The sequence below is a fragment of the Castanea sativa genome, chromosome 6 (genome assembly GCF_040712315.1).
Source record: "Castanea sativa cultivar Marrone di Chiusa Pesio chromosome 6, ASM4071231v1".
Lineage (NCBI taxonomy): Eukaryota > Viridiplantae > Streptophyta > Magnoliopsida > Fagales > Fagaceae > Castanea > Castanea sativa.
Window position 1 is genome coordinate 58,527,118 of NC_134018.1, and position 17,584 is coordinate 58,544,701.

The 17,584-nt window shown below is 32.4% G+C and overlaps 1 pseudogene; it reads left to right on the forward strand.

Annotated features, from left to right (window-relative positions):
• The first annotated feature begins 4,193 nt into the window (after positions 1–4,193).
• On the forward strand, positions 4,194–12,802 carry LOC142640273 (putative L-gulonolactone oxidase 6; annotated as a pseudogene).
• The last annotated feature ends 4,782 nt before the right edge of the window (positions 12,803–17,584 follow it).

Sequence of the window (17,584 nt, forward strand, 5' to 3'; positions counted from 1 at the left end):
TGTTTTCTCCTTGTATCCACCAAAAAGTTTTCTTTTCAAAATAAGGAGAAAACTGAAGAGAAAAAAATGAGGTTGTTAATGGATGAAAATTCCCATATGCACTTGCACATGGGCTTTGTCAGCCTTTACTTTTTTTGTTTTTTGTTTTTTTTTGTTTTTTGTTTTTGTTTTTTTTTGTTTTTTGTTTTTGTTTTTGTTTTTGCTTTTGTTTTGTTTTGTTTTTTTTTTTTTTTTTTTTTTTCGTTTGCACATACACAATTATTTTGCTAAATAAATGTGTTACTTTTTTTGTTTTATTTGCTAAGGACATAATTGTGTGATTTTTTTTTTTTGTTTGGTTGTTTGTCACTTTTTTGTTTTAATTAGACATCATTTTTTTAACAAGAGTATATGAGTAAATTTATGCAAGCTTACTTTTTCCATCCCTTCACTTTTTCATTCCTAACCAAACAAAAAAGAGGAAAATTAAATATTTTCTATCTCTCCACTTTTCCACTCTTCCCATTAAACGGACTCATACATTTTAGTAGCTTTATTTGTCTATATTTATTTAAAAAATTCATTAATATTTATTTATTTTGATAAGTGCTTTATTATTTTTAAACACTCTTTGTTTTAGCAGCTTTATTTATTTTGAGATTAGCATTATAAGAGCACATGTTTTTGTCTATTTTCTCATAAAAACTTACTTTTCCTATTTTACATTCTCATTTTTTAAAATACCCTCATATCAGATTGTTTATTTTACAATACATTTGATTAAATATATATATATATATATATATATATTATATTTTAAATTATTTCTCTTTCTTTGCACACAACCATCACCATCCACTTTCTTTCTTCATCTCAAAATACGTAAAGAAATGATAAAAAATAAAACGAAAAATAAATAGTGCTAATATAAATTTATATTGTTACTATAATAAATATGTATTTTTACATAATTTTGTATGATCTTAATTTACATAAATTTTGGACTATTTTTTTTTATTGAGTTTCAACCTATGGCATCCGCTCCTAATAATAGCTCTTTATTATCAAACCAAAACACCAATCGGTTTTTAGTGTAAATAATAGCTCTTTATTATCAAACCAAGATACCAATCGATTTTTAATGTAAATGGAAATTGAACCCCAGATTTCTTATTCAACCATTAGAGATTTTACCAGTAGTTGAATTAAAATGTGGTATTTTTTCTGTTACATAATGTGAGTGCTCTTAAATTCCTAAACGTGTTAGCTGCAACATTTAATTGGATGGTTGAGAGTTGAGTCTTAAAGATGGTACTGACTAAAACAGGGAGTATATGAAAGCAGAGATTATTGGTTTCTTACATTCTTCAGTGGTTTCTTTATTTATTTATTTATTTTGGGTTCTAAAAGGTGGGTAAATTTTCTATGTCCACATACATATAGGAAGATGTGGATCAATGACAAATTTAGATCATTACAAAAGCAGAAATAGATAGAAACAACATATGGAATTGGAAAGAGTTGGTTATAAAGGAAATTGTGGAGCACAAAGAAAATACAAAAGTGTGAATTGATTGTCACCTTAATTAATTAGCATAATAATGTAATCTTGCTTTCACTTCATTAGCTTCATTTGGCAAGTTAATTGTACACTTGGAGCATTGCTAAACTTAATCATTATGTAACACGGAAGCATCTCTTTCCCTAACACCAGATCACAATAGGTGTCACCCTGAAGCCACGAGAGAGTTCCACAAAGAATTCAATTCAGATGACTCTTTCCACTCTAGAAACGAATGGGAATATCATTAAGGTGTCCACTAAGAAAATTTTTTTGATGTGGCAAGAACCTGTTGAAGCGTATGGGCGAAGCGAAGGTATAGTGTGTTGAAGTGTTGGCGTCAAAGCACAGTACGCACTCATACTCATAGAGCAACTTCCTTGTAGGATCTCTCACTTTGTCCACTTTGTATCACAGTCCATTACAACATAGACTGCAAAATTGAATGTCGTTCGTGACAGGTGAAGAAGTGAATACTTGAAAACCTGATATAAAGCAACATATCTCCATGATTTCGATTTCAAGTTAAAAACTAACTGTGAGGTGTAACTTAATGATAAAAGTCTTCAAATTGCTTCACTTGAAAAACAGTTTAAGTGATAGTTATATCAAAACTTCTGTTGTGTATATATGTTATTACTCATTATACTTACATGATATAATGTCGGTGTGTCTACACTTCACACCAAATACCCTTTTTTCTATTCAGCAAAAAAAATAAAAATAAAAATAAAAAACATCCCGACCCACCTGTCACAAGGACCCAATAATCTAGGCTGGAATGGTCGTTTTCCCCGATTATCCCACCAACCTTTTGGGTCCTAAACCATTAAATAACAAAATCCATTTTCGATTTTATCATTACTGGCTATACAAGAAAGGAGGCAATCTTTTGTTTAGAAATAGACAAGACACACTTGGACGCAAGAAAAACATATAGTCGGAGCAACGAGTTAAGTATCTGTTCTATAACTTTGTGGTAGAGAAAGAAATTGTGATTTTATTGTGATCTTTTCTTTTTCTAAGATATTATAACATTTGAATCCAGCTATAACATCTTTTTCATGAGATTGTTTGTTATCATTTGCTCAAAAGTGTAATTAATTTTTGGTGTAATAATTAAGAGTTAGAACTCAATTCCATAAGAAATTTTAATAATCGTGCTAAATGGAACATACGATTCTATTGTGATTTGATGGAATTATTAGTACCAATCAAATGCAATTACAGCTTAACTGACCATAGTGGGAGAGGATTTGCTACATACCATTCCTTTAATACCAATCAAATGCTAATTACAGCTTAACTGACTATAGTGGGAGAGGATTTGCTACATACCTTTCCTTTATGCAGGCAATTGCTTGCCATGTACGTATCAGTACAAGAATTGTCCATTCTTTGAGAGAGTCTACACAATTGCATGCATCCTTAATTATCATTTGAACTTATTTCTGGAAGTTTGCTTTCGCATGATCGAGGCAACACATGTTAACCACTATCCACTAAGCACTAACCACCACTTTTATTATTAAATGATCACAATAGGTCACCTCAAATGTATAACAGTGTAAAAAAATTCTCTAAATCCACTGATAGACTTCGTCTCCATCTGCATATTATTTGCTATTTATTTCACGCTTGAACAAGGTTTTAAGAGCCGGACTTGTCTGTCACTTTTGTGGTGGCTCTAAGAATTTTTTTTTTTAGAGTGGTCAATAAAATACTTAAATTATATAAAATTTAATAGAGACAATTTAAATATATTAACGTCATAAAAAAATACAAGTATATGAAATATTACAATTTTTCTATACTAACAAAGAGAATAAGAAAAAAAAAAATAAAAGATAAAGTGCAAATTGAAATTACTGATATGAGAATAATAAATTGATTACAATAATTTCATAACAAATCTTATAAAACAAGTTGTTAGCTTGTTATTGGTAGCGAAAACATGTCAATATTGTGACAGCTTACCACGTAAAAATTATTGTGAAATTATTGTCAAAATGTTGTGGATGTAGCATTACTCTTGTATTTATTGAGCTCAAATTCTTATGATTTTCGAGTAAAGGTGTTCAATATTTTTATTAGGTGATCAAAATAGGTTAATTTAGTATATAATATTTTTTTAAAGTATATATCTATATATATATATATATATACACACATTTTTTTTAGTCACAGAACATATTAATTTAAAATAATTTTTTATATAATTTTTTTTTTGATACCACCACCCTCACATCCAAGTAGAGCCGCCTGTGGTTGCGCAAATTTCAGAGACCAAAACACCAGATCTGGCGATTCTAGGCACGATTTGGGGGATAAAGCGTCGAATTTGGCAAAATCTTTGCCAAATCCAACTAGATCATACCGGATCTTGAACCAAACGGGAGAGATCTCGCTGATTTCTCCTTTTTTTGAGACTCTTCGGTGGGTTTCAGCCTCATTCGATGGGTAAAACCCAACCCTAATATGGGTTGGTTGCGGGTCCGACACCTCCCTACCCGATCTCCGACGGGTCAGTTGCGGGTTGGGCACAAACCCGACCCGTGGACAACCCTAGTCTTTCTAGAGCCAACTTGGCCAACAATAATGATGAAAATGAATACCTTTATACCTTTCTTCAAAGCATTTTAAGAATGGGTTAAAGCCATAGGTTCTTTAATCTATTCCCGTCTTAGCCACTCAACTATATATATCAGTAACATCAATGTTAATCAACTATATACCAAGAAGAAAGCACCACCAAAACTCTTAAACATGGTATTATTACGCGGACTTCTCCAATCTTGCTGTCTCTTCCTGTTAATCTTTGTTGTGTGTTGTATCCCACCAGAGGACCCCATCAAATGTTCATCAGACAATACAGATTGCACAATCACAAACTCCTATGGTGCCTTCCCTGATCGGAGCACTTGTCGAGCCGCCGAGGTGGCGTTCCCGTCCACCGAGCAAGAGCTCATTTCCATAGTGTCAGAAGCAAGCAGGAGCAAAAGGAAAATGAAAGTTGCAACCCGTTATTCACATAGCATTCCCAAGCTAGTTTGTTTAGATGGGCAAGATGGGCTTTTGATAAGCACCAAGTATCTCAATCGTACTCTAAAGGTTGATGTTGAAGCTATGACGATAACGGCGGAGAGTGGTGTGACATTGAGGCAGCTAATCAACGAGGCTGCCAAGGCTGGGCTAGCCTTGCCTTACACACCATATTGGTGGGGTTTGACAATTGGAGGCCTGTTGAGCACAGGGGCACATGGTAGCACTTTGTGGGCTAATGGGAGCTCAGTCCATGATTACCTTCTGGAACTTCGAATTGTTACTCCGGGGTTCGCTGGATTCGCAAGGGTTCGGAGTCTCAAAGATGGTGACAAAGATTTTAATGCAGCAAAAGTTTCACTTGGAGTTCTTGGAGTCGTTTCACAGGTATGCTTTGTAACTTGGTGTGCTTGCTTGAAGTGGTGAGTCTCAATTATGCTTCATATTTGGTGTTTCTTGTAGTCAAATTTTGATCTCAGTATAATGTTTTGAGAAAATTTGTTATAGATTCCGTTTAATTTTTTTAAGAGGTGATAAGAATACTTCCAAAACTTAGGAGATCCAACTAAAAGAATGCACTTTGTCAATTTTTATTTTCGTGAAAAAAAAAAAAAAAAAAAAAAGCAAACAAACTTGTTCCATATATATACCGGTGTGGCCGATACCGTACCGGTACCGGTCGGTACATACCGTACTGGCCAGTGCACCGGTACCGGTACACTTTTATATTGTACCGGAAAAAATATCGGGCATACCGGCCACGTACCGGCCATACCGGCCAATTTCGGGCAATACCGGCCGGTATGCCCGGTACAGAAAAAAACTTTTTTTTTTTTTTTTAGTTTTGTAATTTTTGAATTTTTGTAAAGGAATAATGGTAACTTATTTACATTAACTTCTTAGTATTATTTGTTTTCTTAGTATGCAATGAACAACTAAGCTTTCTATTTTTTATATTGTGTTTTTTTTTTCTTTTATTTGATACTAAAGTCTAAAATTATGAATAATTTGTTCTGAATTGAGGTAATGTTTTATAATAAACTTTTATATTTACTATAATATAAGTGAAATATTATATGTTTATAAACATGGTTCTAGATATTTTGGTGTGTGTGTGTATATGTATATAAAATAGCGGTAAACTCGAAACGGTACACCGGTATTGACCGGTATCCAAAATATATCGTACCGGTGAACAAACCGGTACAGCCTCCGGTACGGTATTGACTTCCTTAATATATACACGAATGCACGGTGAGCTAAAATTGTTAATATTTGAGCGTTCGTAAAAAATTAGTTGTTTTTTTTTTTGGGACCAAATTCTCCTTAGGATAAGACACGAGAACGTCAAGTCTCATGCACATTTTACTTGGAATTGGAAATGACAATTTTTACATATCTTGTATATGAAATTAACAGTTGCCACTGCTATATTTATTTTTTCTTTTAATTTTTTTTAACTATCTAGAGTTAATTTTATAAAAGAAAATGTTTATGTTTCATATGTACTTTCATCTTACAATATCAGTACTCGAAGACAGCCTTGCAATTGTAGTTTTGTTGGTTCTCTTGATTTGGGAAATTGTCCTCCAGGCTTTGGCTTCTGCCTTTTTGGAAGAGGCTAGAAGTTCTCTTTCTTTGTAGTCCTTTGTTGTATGTTAATATTTTTTCTTTCACAAAAAAGAAAAAGGGAAATTTTTAGCCCAATGGTTGGTATAAATTTTTTAAGCATAATCAATCAACATATTTATCAAAATCTAAAAGATTCTAATTTTTGTAAACTTCAACTACCAGCTGGCAATCATTCTCAAGAACTAAATACATCCTAATAGGAATATAAAATAAATAAATAAAAAAGACCCTAAAAGAAAAATAGGACAAAAGCATGTCTAAATATTATTGGATAAAATTTGGTTACAATATTAATTAGCATGATTATATATTTTGAAAATCTAATCGTTGGATTATATGTTATTTATATTCTTAATACGCATGTCAAATTTTGTATCAATCATATATTATTTATTATTCAATTATAAACTTACTTTTTATGTATAATTTTAAACTACTAGTACAAAAAATTAAAATTTAAACATTTAATTGATGATAGAGTTATTGATTTTAATATTATGGAAATTTTACAAGAATGAAAGAGATAAAACAAAAATGTAAATATAATGGTAAATTTGTCAAAATTAATATTTTTTTTAAAATTTATTAAGTGAAGTTGTAATCATTAACTACAAACTAATTTTCTTAAAAAGAAAGAAAAAGAAAAAAAGTACAAACTAATTTTAGTTTGTAGCTAAACTTTATCCATAAATATATGCTTTCTTTCCTTCTGCATTTTGCTTTCTCTTTTTATTTTTCCTCTAAATAAAGAGACTTCAGCAATCTAAAAAGGAAGATCATCGACCGTCTCACAGACTCAGGTACAATGCATTTGCTTATCTACTTTTACTCAAGTCAACCAATGAATGAAACCTTGATTGACTTGCCATCCTTTCCTTTTAACTGATGCTGTTTTCCCCAATTCAAAGTGGCCCACTAAATATATTTCTCGGGTACTAATAAAAAAAAAAAAAAAACAGAACCAAACAAAACGAGTAATAAAGTACAAGGAATAATCGAGTCCAAATCTTCTGTCCTACTTTTTCTGCTCCATTCTATACTCCACCAATAAAAATTTGTCACATGTTTATCGAATTAATTAAATACTATCATTATTGACTTATTAATATTACAGTTATTAATTAATAGTAGTATTTAATTAATTAGATAAACACGTGGCAAGTTTTTATTAGTGGAGTATAGAGTGAAATAGGAAAAGTGGAACAGAAGATTTGGACTCAGAATAATCATATAAAAATATAAAAAAGTATAAGAAATAAATTAAAGAATAGATGCGGTCAGCTCCACTGGAACATCGTGGCAGGATGTACGATTCCACTTTACATGCCAACCTTCTAAAATAGATATTGCTTATGGGAAAAAATAAAAAAACTTTGTAACTCAATGCGATAACTTAATTTCTTTTATAATCTATCAAATATAAATGGCAATTAAGTTACATTATGTTTGCTCTACAATTATTACATTTTATCATAAAGTCAAGATACTTGATTAGTTTTTTGTTTTTGGTGCGGAGCTTAAAACTCATATCTCTTATTTAAGAATAAAAAAAAATTACTAATTAAGCTAACTAAAAATTATAATGTGAAAAATTGACTTACAAACACAGAAGATTTAAGTTATTAGGGAAAATTGGTGATTAATAATTGTTGGAGGGTCTTCGGGACATAAGCTAAACAAAGGAAAAACCTCCCTCTTTTTCAGCAAAAACAAACCAAGGGAAACATAAGAATATACGCAAGAAAAAATTTGGGGCCCAAATCATTCAATACCATGAGAAGTTCGTTAATTGGAAAGGGGGAAAAAAAGTGTTTAACCGAATAAAAAACCAAGTTGGAAGGCATATAGCTGGGTGGAAGGGAAAATTGTTGTCAAATGGTGGAAGGGAGATTCTCATCAAGGCCGTGGCCTAAGCTATGCCCATGTATACAATGAACTGCTTCAAACTCCCGGACTCACTTTGCAATGAGCTAAACTCTATGATGAGCAACTTTTGGTGAGGGCAGAAAGATAGGGAAAGGAAAATGGCTTGGATTTCATGGAAAACACTTTGCACACCGAAGGATAGAGGCGGCGTGGGCTTTAGGGACTTGAATGCTTTTAACTTAGCACTCCTCGCTAAGCAAGGATAAAGAATCCTAAAAAATTAGAACTCCTTAGTCCATAGGATCTTTTAAGGCAAAATATTTTGCAAAGAGCTCTTTCTTGGAAGCCAAGATGAGTAGAAGGCCCTTTTATGCTTGGAGAAGCATCGTGGTAGCAAGGGCAATTGTAGAGAGAGGATCCAGGTGGGCTATTGGCAATGGGGAGCAGGTGAGTATTTGGGATGATCGTTGGCTTCCAACTCCGGAGTCATTTAAAGTAGTAAGTCCAAAATCCCCTCAGGCCGAATCTGAACTGGTGGTAGACCTTATAGACAGGGATAGGAGAAACTAGGACGTTGCCAAAATAAGGAGTACTTTCCTTCCCCATGAAGCCTATGTCATCCTAGGCCTCCCCATAAGCCCTCGACTACCTAGGGACTCTCTTATTTGGGCATGGACACCAAGGGGCAATTTTACTGTCAATAGTGCGTATAAGGTAGCCCAAACTCTACTGCGAGAAGCACAACCCAAGTCGAAAGGGGGGAATGCTCAAACACAGCAGGTATGAGAAACTTATGGAAACAAATTTGGAGTTTGACCTGTCCAAATAATGTTAGAATGTTTATGTGGAGAGCATGCTTGAATATACTTCCAACCAAGTATCAATTATGGGCTAGGGGTATAGGGAGGGATGACAGATGTGATCTGTGTGGAGGTTGTGAAATGTCTAGGCATATTATGTGGGGGTGCAAAGTGGTAGGGGAGGTGTGAGGCAGCACAAGGCTAAAGTTGCCAAGCGTGGTGGTGACGCTAAGGTACTTTGTTGATATTGTATGGGACGTCTTGAGCAGGCGGCCTGAGATTGATTGGGAGTTGTTTGTAGTCACGGCATGGAACATCGTGGCAAGATGTACAATTTCACTTTACATGCCAACCTTCAAAAATAGATATTGCTTATGGACAAAAAAAAAACTTTGTAATTCAATGCGATAACCTAATTTCTTTTATAATCTATCAAATATAAATGGCAATTAAGTTGCATTATGTTTGCTCTATAATTATTGCATTTTATCATAAAGTCAAGATACTTGATTAGTTTTTTGTTTTTGGTGCAGAGTTTAAAACGCATATCTCTTATTTAAGAATAAACAAATTTACTAATTGAGCTAACTGAAAATTATAATGTGAAAAATTGACTTACAAATACAAAAGATTTAAGTTATTAGGGAAAATTGGTGATTAATAATTATTTGACACTCTCACAGTAATTTTGAAGGTCTTCTTGAGTATGTTTTGTGTGTGTGATAATAATAATAATAATAAAAGATATATAGGTTTTTCTTTTTCTTTCCTTTCGGGGAACCGATAGATCATATGTCGTAACTCACAACTCATGTGTGATATGTGTCTCTCTTTAGGGACGGAACCAGGATTTGAACCTAGGAGGGCCAAAGCATGAACCAAATTTTTTTTTATGTAACATGGTTTATTATAAAAAATAAAAATAAAAATAAAAATAAAAACATGATAGACAAAAAATTGCACTTTATTACCTAAATATTTAAGTTAAGAAGGATATAATATGAACCAAAAAAGTTGAAACTTACAACATGATATTCTAACCTTTTTTGAAGAAGAAGAAAAAAGAAGAAGAGGACTTCAGATCTCCAGATTTTGGCTTTTTGGAATTAATATGTTGATTTTATCATGTTGACCAACTTATTAATATGATAATCTCATACTTTTAGATGCAATTGAAAATTACACTAATAAAGTTTTTCAAAACTTTGTTTGAGGATTTTAAAAAATTGAGATATCAATATTAAAAGTTGGCAATGTTACATCATCAATATTAGCTTCTAAAAGAATTTTGGCATTTTATTTTTTGAAAAAAATATAAATATTGTAAGTCACTTTCTCATAGTTTATAAATCAATTTAAAAAAAATCATATAAATCGTTGTAACTCCGTAAGGGAATTTTTTTTTCTATGTGATTTTTTTGGTTATGAATTATTGGTGAATTGGGGATTTTTTGTTCATCCTATATGCCATTTAAGTTTTTCAAAAAAATTTGTGTGGGGGGGAGGGGGGCCAGCCCCTTAGTTGGTCCGTCCCTGTCTCTCTTCCTGTCCTTTCTTTTTTTTCTTTGCTTTTTTTCTTTTTTCTTTTTTCTTTTTTATGAACCTCTTCCCATCCATATATATGGAATGGGAGATGTGATCTTTAGATTTGCTTTTACAGCTTCAGTTGAATTGGCGACGATTTTGATTTGAGAATCAGCTTAAATCTTATTAAATCTACAACTGTCAAGATTGACTAATCAATAAAACTATTAAATGATTCAATCATGTTGTCAATAGCCGACATGCATACAGCCCAAATAGAATGCGAACTACCAACTAATTGGGCAAAACTTCGGAAGTTATCTACTAACGACTTGTGGTGGTTGGTAGGCATCATTTATAGGATTGTGTCGTTGAAAATGCTTGAATTTCCATTGACAGCATCTAATTAGGAAAAAAAAAAAATTCTGACTACAAAATAATTGGTTGTAGTCGGTAGATAAACTCTCAAAAAAAAAAAATATTATTACATATTTTTAAAATAGATTTCATATATTTTTTATGTTTTTAACATGCGTATAAAATTTCATTTTAGTTGAATTTACTATTCAATCTATAAACTTATTTTTTTTATGCATAATTTTAGGTTACAAAAACTTGAAATTTAAATATTTGATTGATAATATAACTCATGATCTTTAATTTTCTGAAAATTTTACCAGAATTGAAAAAAAAAATGTTATCTAATAGTGAATTTTTTAAAATTTATGTTCAATAAAAATTTTCCAACCAAATTTGTAGCAAAATCTTTTCCATCTAATATATGCAGGCTATGTTTTATCACTAGGTTAAGACGTGCAATTGGCATGGGAGACATAAATTGGTGAAGTTTTATTGTTGAGCTGCAAATATATAAGTCAGGATAAATAAACCATGTCAATCTGCTAAAGTGAAAGCTGATCCCACTTTGCAGGTCACTCTAAAACTACAACCCATGTTCAAACGATCCATCACCTACTTGACGAAGGATGATTCGGACTTGGGAGACAAAGTGACTAGTTTTGGCAATGAACATGAGTTTGCCGATATAACTTGGTATCCTAGTCAACGCAAGGCAGTTTATCGTATCGACGACCGAGTCAACACAAACTCACCTGGCAATGGCCTATATGATTTCACCCCATTCCGCCCAACAGCTTCAGTTTCACTGGGCGTTATCAGAACCACAGGTTAGCAAACAAAAATTTATAACCTTTAGAACTAGCATTTGATTTTTGCTAGCTAGCATTATAACAAAAGGGTAATGGTTTTGAAATGGTGTTTTGTTTTGTGCTTGTTTAAATAGAGGATTTTCAAGAACTTCTAAGTGATGCTCTTGGGAAGTGCCTCGGTGCACAGACAGTTATTTTAACACTCGAGACTACTGCCTATGGTTTAAGTAACAATGGTAATGTTATCTTCCTCTTCTTCTAAACTGTGCTAAGAAATTACAATTGTTATTTGCGTTAGTGGTGATAATGGTGAAATTTTCATCTGTCTCATGCGCACTATATAATTAGATTGAGGTGTGGATTTTATGTATCAATCTCATATAATATAGGGCACACGAGACGGGTGCATAAGATACCTTCTTTTGATAATGATATCACCAATTCAAAATAACGAAAAATTTTATGACTTTTTTGGACTAGTAGGTATTCTTTTTACTAGTTATCCTGTAATTGGATATCACAACCGTCTTCAAGCATCAGGAACTTGCCTAGATAGTCTTGATGATACATTAATCGAAGCTTGTGCATGGGACCCTAGAGTTAAGGGTGAGTTCTTTCACCAAACTGGAGTCAGTGTTGGCTTGTCCGTGGCTAAGAACTTCATTCAAGATGTGCAAAAGCTGATAGAATTAGAGCCTAAAGCAATGTGTGGTGTAGAGCTTTATAATGGAATCCTCATGCGCTATGTTAAGGCTTCGAGTGCTTATTTAGGCAAGCAAGAAGATGCAGTGGACTTTGATATCACTTATTATCGAAGTAAAGACCCCTTAACTCCTAGGTTATATGAAGATATATTAGAAGAAGTTGAGCAACTTGCACTGTTCAAGTATGGGGCGCTGCCCCATTGGGGGAAGAATCGAAACGTAGCATTTGATGGAGTAATCAACAAGTACAAAAATGCTGTAGAATTCTTAAGGGTTAAGAAGGTGTATGATCCATTTGGCCTCTTCTCTAGTGAGTGGACCGATCAAGTTCTTGGATTGAAAAATAGTGTGACTATAGATAAGGAGGGGTGTGCATTAGAAGGGTTGTGTATATGCTCACAAGACGTTCATTGTGCTCCTAACAAGGGTTATTATTGTAGACCAGGAAAAGTATATAAGGATGCAAGGGTGTGTGCTCGTGTGACTTCTAAGTAGAACATTGGTGATGCCAATGGCCTAATTTAATTGAATTGGGCTCTCACAGGAAGTTACGAATTAATTGCAAAGTTGTATTTGAAATTCCTATGTGCTGTGATATTTGAGTCAGATTGATAAAGATTGAGAAGGATGATCAGAACGCAAATTCACAAATAAAAAACCAAAGGATTCAGTGACAAGGTGGTCACTGTGCTTATATATAGAGGACCATATAAAAATATAGAAATGCTAATTATGTTGTCGCATTTTTTTTCCTCGGATTTATAGTTTCGGCTAATATATTTACTTGGCAGAAAAATATATGTTTGGTCCAAGAAATTTGGTCCAAATTAACAATATTTTAGTCCATGAAATTTAGAAGTAAGAAGTATATACTAAAAAACGAAAAACAAAAAAGATATCATTTTAGCCTTTAAAATATTCAAAATTAGCCACTATGTTCTCTTCTCATTATATTGTTTGCCTACAGTAACAGGCTGATCAAACACAAACTCCAAGGCCCAAGGCCCAAGGTGCATGTTTACATAGGCTTCTAAACCAGCCCCAATTATCCCACCAAACAGATGATGGAATTCTATTTTTCATCTTTTTTTAGTATTTTTGAGATTTGCTTATTTTGTTGAAATTAAAATTTTTTTATTAAAAGTATTGTAAATAAAGGTAAAAATTAACTGAAATAGTACAGTGGGACCTATGAATAGTATCAAAAAGTGCAGTATGACCTATAAATAAAAGCAAAATTAAACTGAATAGTAAAATAACTGACTTTTTAATTTAGTGCCAAACACACCCTCCATTTTCACACAAATCAGATTTCCCCAATTCCCAATCCAACCCGGCAAAATATAATTTTCACCCCAAAAAGAAAAAAAAAAAAAAAAAAACTAGATAATACAAAATCAAACTACACGACACGAAATCATCTAGCAAACGAATCGTTCAAAAAAACAAAAGAAAAGTCAAAAGTCAAGCTTAAAGCCACTATCACGTAATTTCAGAAATTAGGGTGTTGTTTCAATTTATAACAATGTTATAGTGATTTGTTGAAAGTTAGGACCTGTTTAGTAATGTTTTTCTAGTATATTATTTGTATTTTTTAGAAATATGTATAAGTAAAATAAATGTGTAAAAATACGTGTAATATTGTTTAAACACTAAAAACTTTTATTTAAGTGTTGTTAATGCATTTTTTAGTGGTAACATTTTTTTTTTTAGGAATTTTTTTTTAGTCTGACTATTATGTTTAATGTTGGCAAATTTATGATCGTGTATCTTATTCTAAGTTTTAAGTTCTAAACGTCAATCTTATGAAAACATATTTTAAAAAGTTTGAGTGTAAAAAGTAGACCACATGATTAACCTTCTTCAACCTTCCTACCCATACGCACGCGCCTACATCAAAGGTTTGGTAATTTCTATATTCACTCTTATACGTAAGAAAGGGACCCATCCCAAACCACTTCTAGAAACAACGACTGTGACTAAGACCAATCTCATTTGTCAATCGACTGCCGATGTCTCTATTCATGCTTCTAATGAAAATAAATAAATAAATAAATAATAATAATAATAATCCAAAATTGAGCATTGTGAAACTTCACATCACTGGGACTAGTATCACCATGGGATCTTTTCTGAAGAATGAGAAGTTTATTAAAGTTGAGTTTGGATACAGTTTATATAGTGTCCGCGTCTGCTGCGTTTTCTGTTTTTTTTTTTCTTCTTCTGCTGCTGCACGGGTCAGGGGGACAAAGGCTACTGTTTATGCTACTGTACATGAACAGTAGCCGCATTTTGCTGACTTTTCAGCATATCTGTGAGTCTCGTGTACTGTTCACGGGACCCACAAACTTCATTTTACAAAAATTTTTTTATTAAAAATGGGTCCCACGGCACTATTCACACATTTAAAAATCATTTTGGTACAGTGTTTTCAGTTTTCAACAATAAACTCTATCCAAACGGACCCTAAAAGAAAAGACAAGGGTCATTTAGCTATAATCTCCTCCATATCACTCTCTTTCTAAAAAATGGCCATGCATAGGTTGTTTCCCACTTCAGTGTTTGAAACCCAACTTGAGCAGTGCCACAGCTATTTGACAGTAGCTTTAATAAACTAAAAGCTTCTTTATTATAATCCTTATTGATCTCAAGTTTTGCTAGAACACTAAACTGAGCATGATTATGGGAGTATCCAACTTCCTTTGGTTTAATCACCATTTTAACCCCTCCTCTTCCCATAAATGGAGCCTCTTCCACGGTTCCTCCATGTCTGATTCCGTTAAATTACACTAGTAGAAAACTATCCACCAAAATAAAATAACCCATACGCAAAGTAAGACTCAAAAAGTCGAAAAGAAAAAACAAGAAAAATCCATACCACGATCTGATTGAGAGACCTGGAAAGGTTAGAATCTTGTAAGCAACAACGTTGAGGTTTCTACATGCTCTAGGCTACAAAGAGGCTTAGAGTGAATGAGAGGTTCTAGGGAGCCAATATTGTTTTATATACTCTAATACATTAATTGGAGTATTTTTCATTTATTTGTAAAACATCTTTTAAAACTTTGAATTCTGAAAATAAATCTAAACAATCTATATCAAAATAAAACATAAGGAGAAATTAGATTTTATCCCTCTAAATTATATGAATTTTTACACTTACTCCTAAATTATTATTTACATAATATTTGCCACACTAAATTATGAAAGTACACACTTGTTCTTTCTAAATTATAATTTGTATAACACTTGGCACTCTATTTTATGGGTAAAGTATAATTTTCCTTAAATATAATGTTGAGATAATTATTGTAATATTTTTAAAGGGATAAAGTGTAATTTTGAAAGATGATGTGTTGGATAATATAGGGATATCATGTTTACTTCTAAAAAAAGATACAGGGATATCATGTTTGATTAGTGAGCAGACAAGACTAGCTCTACTTGTTTTATTAGATGGATATGATGAGATTCTACTTAAATTTGTCAAAATATCTAGACCATGACGATGCAGCTGGTTCGATTTCACTTATGGATCAAGCGACTATATGTATCTTTTGGTTCTAAATGTAAAGGCATTAGACTATAGGAGATCATGATTTTTTTTTTTTTTTAATTGAAGGAAGAAACTAAGCCATTTAGGGGAGGCTACACATTGAAGTCAGAGTGGTTATAGGATCACTATGATTAGGAAAAAAAATTATTATATATAAATTTTAAAAATTTTATAATTTTTTTACCTTTAAAAAAAAATTGTGACTATGGGGGATAAAAATGTTTGAACAAACGTTTGGATTTTGGGCCTGATTGGTTGATACAAGTTTGTTTGGTCAGGGTCCATAGGCCCACAGGTCAGTCCGCACTATAGTGGTCCGAGGAGGAGTATATTCTCGGACAGACCCAGCAATGGCCCTAGGACTTGCTAAACGGGTTGGAGGAAAAATTCTGAAAGAACTAGTGGGTAAAAGTGTGATCCAAGCACCCTTTAGAAGCAGGAACGTGAGAGAAATATCTGAGAAAAAAGCTGCTACCACCACATTAAAGGCCATACATTTACCTCCCTGGCCGCATTAATGAAGAAATGACCTCTGAATAGTAGAATTTAGCCTTCCTGCTATTCTTTTAAGACTTCAAGAATGTGGTGGATGAAACAAGTATCTAAGAGGAAGATTTGTGTGACACGTGGATGAAACAGGGAAGAAGAACAAGTATATAAGAAAACGAGAGAGGAAAGAAGAGGGGAACGTTCTTCTTAGCTAAAAAAGAATTAAGAATTGTAATCTTTGGCTTAGAAAAAAAAATACTATACAAATTGTCCTCGGCTTACATCCGAGGAGGTTTCTTCGTTATATTCATTTGTCACTTGCATGGATTGTGGCACTCTAACCTGTTAATCAACTTCCAACATCCAAAACCTAAGTTTCAAACTCATACTCTACAAATTTCATTGTATAAGGCTCATTGGGCCTGAGCCTATCACTTGTTTTGGGTCCGGGTACAAATTGTGCACTTATAGTGACCATCCTAAATTTTTTGAGGTCCAACATAATTAAATTTTGGACAAAACTTGGCAACAAATTTAGTTATAGACTAAGGCTAAAACTCCACTTAATATTTTTTTTTCTTTAATGTGAATTTTGACAAATCCATCATTATATTGCATTTTATATTTATATCTTTCATGCTTGCAAAATTTCAATAAAATCAAAGATCAATAGTTATGTCATCAATCAAATATTTAAATTTCGAGTTTTTGTAGTTTAAAATAATAAATAAAAAACATCTAATTGACTTGAAATTTGATATGTGTTTTAAAAATATAAAGAATATGTAATTCAACAGTTAGATTTTCAAAATATATAATCATGTTAATTTGTTTAGTGAGAGTTATAATCTTAAACTACAACTAAGTTTTGTAGCTAAATTTTGCCCTTAATCTTCGGTCCTTTAAATAATAATATATTAGGCAATTACAAACAAAAAGGCAAAGCATAAGGAATTTTTATCGAACTAAAATTTTGAAAGCGATGTAAATTGCAGTATTGATAATGAGACTATAATGCAATGTGTTCAAAATACAAAAACTTGTAAAAGAAAATTGTAATTCCATTTTGGGACAGCTTATCTAATTTTTTGTGGAAAATTTGTTGTTAAAAGTGTGCCAAATTATACTTATACCTTGAAAGAATTTATAAAAAAAAAATCAGAAAAGTGAGGAAAAAATGAGATTTTAAAAAAATTGTACATAAAAGTTAAAACTTAAAACTAATAGCAAACTTACCTTTTATGTATTTGTATGTGTACGTG